Source organism: Acomys russatus, chromosome 5 (assembly GCF_903995435.1).
Source record: "Acomys russatus chromosome 5, mAcoRus1.1, whole genome shotgun sequence".
NCBI lineage: Eukaryota > Metazoa > Chordata > Mammalia > Rodentia > Muridae > Acomys > Acomys russatus.
Genome location: NC_067141.1, coordinates 33,913,383 through 33,919,382, shown reverse-complemented (window position 1 = coordinate 33,919,382; position 6,000 = coordinate 33,913,383).

The window sequence follows — 6,000 nt, the reverse complement described above, 5'->3', positions numbered from 1 at the left end:
CAAACCAATCTTAAGAGAGGGCCCCATGCCCAGCAGTAGACGGCCAACAACAACAAAAAAGAATTCAGTAGTATCTTTGGAGATTCTTGGTCTCATAGTGTTTACTTGGGGTATTCACTTATTTATTTGCTTATTTTCATGCTTATTGACTGATTAAATGATTGCCTGTGTTCTTTACACATCCTTTGTGTAATATTTCATCTTCTATTATTTGTTTGTTTTTATGAGATCACCACATATACAAACATGAGTCTCTGCATCTATATGTGTTTCTTGTAGTTTTTGCTCAGTACCTTTTCTTATGTTTGTTTTGTTGTTTCTATTATTATTATTATGGAGATACATGTGTGTTTTCTAAGGAGTTACATACAGAAAGGGTTAGATTTTCATGGAAGGCGGAGTGGAGAGTATCTCAGAGGATGTAGAAGAGCATAACTAGTAAACAGATTATATGATATGAAAAAGTCTATTTTAACATTTTCGTAAGTAAATAAATGTTTTATTCTTTATAGACAGAGTGTGTCTCAGTAATAATTTAGAAAGTAATAAATCTCTGAACTATAAGATAGAATACTCAGGTCAAGAGGAAGAAGTCTATCACTCCCTGCAGTTTACGTTATCTATCTAATCCACTGTTCTTTTTATTCTAGCTTTTTCTCTCCATGTCTTTTCATTTTCCAGAACTCCATAGAACTAAACCCATATAAATAAAATCATATCCTTTTGAAAAGTGAAGCTTCTTTGACAGCATAATGTACCGGAGAATCATTCACTTTGGCATACCCAGCTGATTTTGTTGTTTAGGAATATTTCATTGTAATAAATTATCACAATTTAATGTTTAATTGGATAATGGATATTTTGGTAATTTCCAAGTTGTGATGATTAATAAAGCTACTGGCAGTATTTACATATAGGTTTCTATGGGACTATAAACTTATACCTAAAATAAGTAAACATCCTCAAGTAGAAAAGCTGGGTTATGTTGATAGTTGTATATTAAATTTTATTAAAGCATCAAACATTCTCAAATTGCTTTACCAATTTGTGTCATGATATATGTATTCCATTTATTTTGACTACTTCATACTATTTTGCAATATTGCCTATACTTTATTTATCTATCTATTTATTTACTTCGTTTTGCATCCCGAACTTAGCCCCCCTCTCTCCTCTCCTCCTCGTCACACCTCGTTCTGTCTTCACATTATCCCTCCTTTCCTACTCCTCAGAAAAGAGGAGACCCCACCCACCCACCCAACCCACCAAGCGCATCAAATTGCATCCAGGACTGAGTTCATCCTCTTTCACTGAAGTGAAGCAAGAAGGCAGCCTCTCCAAATGGAAGTGATTGAAAAGAAGGCAACAGACTCCATGACAAAGATAGCCCGTGCTCCCCTTACTAGGGAACCCACATGAGGGCTCACTCAGCTGCCTGTCAGAGGGAGAGATAGAATTTGGGGAGCCTAGATCCAGTTCATGAATGGTTCTTGTTTGGTGCTTTAGTCTCTGCAAGCCCCATGGGCCGGGGTTATTTGGCTCTGTTGGTGTTTTTGTGGAGCTCCTGTCCCCTCCAGGTCCTTCTATCCTTTCCTCCACTCTTTCACAAGGCTCTCCATGTTCTGCCTAATGTTCGGCTGTGAGTCTTAGCATCTATTTTGATCCACTGCTGGGTTAAGCCTCTCAGAGGACAAGTACACTAGGATCCTGCAAGCGTAGCAAAGTATCATTAATAGTGTCATGTATTGGCTCTCTCCTATGGCGTGGGTCTCAGGCTGGGCCAGACATAGGGTAGACATTCCCTCAATCTCTGCTCCAATTTTATCCCTGCAGGGTAAATTTTGGGTCAAAGTTTTTGTGGGAGGTATGGTGTTCCTCTCCCTCAAATTTAATCATTTTAATGAGTATAAATTAGTAACTCATACTTTTAATTTGCATTTTGCTAATGACTAATAATTTTGGGTATTTTCAAATGATAATTTAATTTTCTTTTTAATTAATTATTTGTTCATTTTATATCCCAATAGTAGGAGGCGGAAGAAATCTATTTTAAGTAAAAGAAAAACTCATTTTATAGGAAGTACAAGTTCAATTTTCTGTTTGGACTGTTTGATTTAGGATCAAAATTATATGGAGTTAATGAAATTTTGGATAAAGGAACCTGGTAGAAATTATAATAAATAACCAATATTTGCTATTTTTGAAATTAGAAGATAGAAAGTATTTTATAACATAGATTCAGAATGAAAATCATTTCAAAGTTTTTTACTTAGCTTTCTGATTGTATGTATAATATGCATTTTGAAGGAAAGGGAACTTCCTTCAAATACAGTGGTACATACAATATCATTACTGACAGAATCTCTCAGTGTACATAACCAATCTCAAATTAATAATTTTTTTAAAAACTAAGTTTTCATGGGAGAGAAAGAAGGGAGGGTGGGACTGGGAGGAGAAGAGGGAGGGGACTTCAGACAGGATGCAAAGTAAGTAAATTAATTAATTAAAAAACACGTTTGCTAATATACATACCACCTGAAATCCTAAAACATACTTGAGAAATCCAGTTACTTTCCTCATTCTGAATCTCACCTAAGTAATTTTATTTATCAATGTTGTTTTTAATTCAAATATATTTTTTCTTATATTTTTCCTTCCCTCAAGTCCTTCCAGATCCTCTCCTGCTCCTTAGCCACCAAATTTAAGTTCTTTCTTAAAATACACATTAAATCACCAAACAACAAAACCCCCATTTCCAAGAAAGCAAAATTAAACCAAGTAGAAAGAGAAAAACTGTAAACAAATAAAAGTACACCAAAAATTGTGCACTCCCTTAACACATTGATTAACTCCTCTTAAACATGAGACCTGTCCTGAAGTGACTGACAAACCCAGTAGCGTTCTACTGGAGAGAACTGATTTTCATTCTTCCAGCAGGTATAAGTGATAGTTCAGTTGTTAACCTTTATCCTAGTAGCAAGGTCTCCATTTATTCATTCATTCATTTTTTATAAATAATAATGTAAAAAATGTCACATCAAAGTTGGACAAGACAAGTCAACAGGAAAAAGCACAGACAAGAGAACGCACAGAAATCAGAGACACATTCATTCTCCCATTCAAGAGTCTAATAAAACACTAATCAGGAGGCCATAATATAAGTGGGGAGGACTTGTTGCACACTCGTGCAAGTCTTATGCTTGTTGCTTCCATCTGTGTAACTTCATATGACCCTTGCTCCTCGGTTCTGGAGAGCCTTGTTCTTCTGGTACCCTCCATCCCCTCTGGTTCTTACGTTCTCCTTCATAGGATTCCCTGGGATCTGAGTCTACCCCATTATGGCGGAGTGTTCCAGTACTCCCACTCAGTAGCTGGATGTGGGTCTCTTCTCTATAATTGTTCCCAACCACTTCCGGATGCAGCTTTGCAGATAAGAGCTAAGAAAGACACTCATCTGTGAGTTTAGCAGATTGTCCTTAAGAATCATTTTATGATTGCATTCTTTATTTGGTTTTTACCCTAGGTCTTGGGCTTATCTAGTATCAGGTCTTGCCACACAAGAAGTGCTGTGTATGGGTTCTAATTTATGGAGTAGACTTTAAATAAAATAGGTTACTAGTTGGTTGCCTCTATAAGCTTTTGGCGACCAGTGCCCTAGCACAGATTTTGTGCAGTACAGGAATGTAAATAAATGGTTTATGAATGGCTTGTTGTTAATGGTTCACTTCTAAGAATGTACAAAGTATGTTCCTTATCAAAGAGTCTGGAACATATAGGTCAAGGCTCTGTGTAGGCACTGACTTAAAATCTTGATTTCCTTTCTCTTCTTTTCTTCTTTTTCTTCTCTTTCTTCTTCTTCTCCTTCCTCTTCATCATCATCATCATTTTCTTCTTCATTTATTGAGACAGGATTTATCGTGTAGCATTAGCTGTACTGGTCTCACTTTGTAGACCAGGCTGGCCTTGAACTCACAGTGATCTGTCTGCTTCTGCCTCTCAAGTGCTGGTAGTATAGGCATGAGACACCTCACCCAGATGAAATCTTGATTTTTCATGAGTTGTGTAGATGTTGTCTTCAATGATACAAACTTGTTGTCATTTTGTAGAGAAAATACTTAAGTCTTGACAACAGGCTGGATTGTTTGTGGTTCTCATGGACACCTTTAGACAACATCTCACTTGAATGTAAATTAATTCCTATACGGAACGCTTACTTTGTGACAAGAAACATCCACTTAAGACTGTTTCCACCATTATTTTATTTAGGTAGCCTTTGCAAATTTATATTAGGAAGTTTCTATAGTTTTATATTTACATACTACTTATTAAGTGTCTTTTAATTTTAACTGTCTCCCTATATTTTCTCCTACAACCTCCTCTCTTCTCCCTCTCTCCATAACCCCATTCCAGTTCCTCTCATATATCTAACTATCTTATTCAATATTTCTTTCCTAACAAGTTCTGTTTCTTCTATTCCCTTGTTTTATACTTACTCTTTGTGGTTATATGCTTTTTAGCTTCATTATCATTAACTCCACAGCTAATATCCACTTTAAGACTTTATATCTTCTTTTGTCTATTAGAAATTAGTTTTCTATTACTAATATAATTACAGTATAAATTCAGTTTGTGTCATGGAAAAGATTCCTTCACATGGAAAGTGCCTATAGTGCTTTGTCTCTATTTGTCCAAGTATGTAAATTTTTCTCTATTCTTTTATTACTGTTAATTTACATTACATCCTGATTATTATTCCCTCAATCTTATCTTCCAGTTCCCACACTCCCACACTCTTTGGCCCTATTTCCCTCCCCTAGATCTCTGATTAGGGGGCCTCCTCCCCTACCATTTGATCACAGTCTATCAGGTCTCATACAGATGTACTGAATCCCCTTCCTCTGTGTGCCATGAAGTCCACCCCACCAAGGGCCAGTGATCAAGTCATGGGCACCAGAGGTCATGTCAGAGGCAGCCTCCTATCTCCTCACTCCCCATACACATGGAGCTTGAGCCGTCTGTCCATTAGCTACATCTGAACAAGGAGTCTAGGTACTCTGCATGCATTGTCCTTGGTTGGTGCATCAGTTTGTTCAGGCTCCCTGGGTCTAGATCCAATGTCCCTGTGGAGCTTCTGGCCCCTCCTGCTCCTCCCATGCCCCACTATTCCATATAACTCTCAGCTCTCCTCCCAAGGTCCTGCTAAAAGTCCCAGTATCTGTCCAAGCCCATGCTTGTGGAATTACTCAGAAAGGGGAACATTCCTCCATTGCTGGTGGGAGTGACAACTTGTGCAACCACTTTAGAAATCAACCTGGCACTTTCTCAGAAAATTGGGAATGAATAGTGCCACCTCAGGACCTAGCTATACCACTCCTGAGAATATAGCCAAAAGATGCCCCAGAAAACAACAAGGACATATTCTCAATTGTGTTCATAGCAGCTTTATTCATCATAGCCAGAATCAGGAAATAACCTATATGTCCATCAACCAAAGAATGGATAAAGAAATTGTAGTACATTTACCCAATGGAAGAGTATTCAGCTATGAAAACAAGGAATTCTTGCAATTTGCAGGCAAATGGATGGAACTAGAAAAGATAATCCTCAGTGAGCTAACCCAGCCCCAGAAAGACAGCCACAGTATATCCTCACTTATAAGTGAGTATTAGCCAACCATAAAAGTATGTTATTTTTAAGGTGTCAACAATTTGTTCTGTTCTCACAGCTCAATGAATCACAGCCTGATTATTCATATGGGTGAAGTCTGGACTCTCCAGAACACAAATATTTGTAAATATGTTTGAAGTTCAAAAAGAAAAAAAAATCTCCACTTTCTCTTTCAGATGCTTAATAGAAAATTATTGATGAAATTTGCATTGACCTTCCTAGACAATAATAAAATAAAGCACAGTATGTGGTCTCAAGTCCATTTTAAATATCTTAACTCCCTGGCAATTTTGAACCCCCACACTAAAATTTCAGAAACCTGTACTATATAGT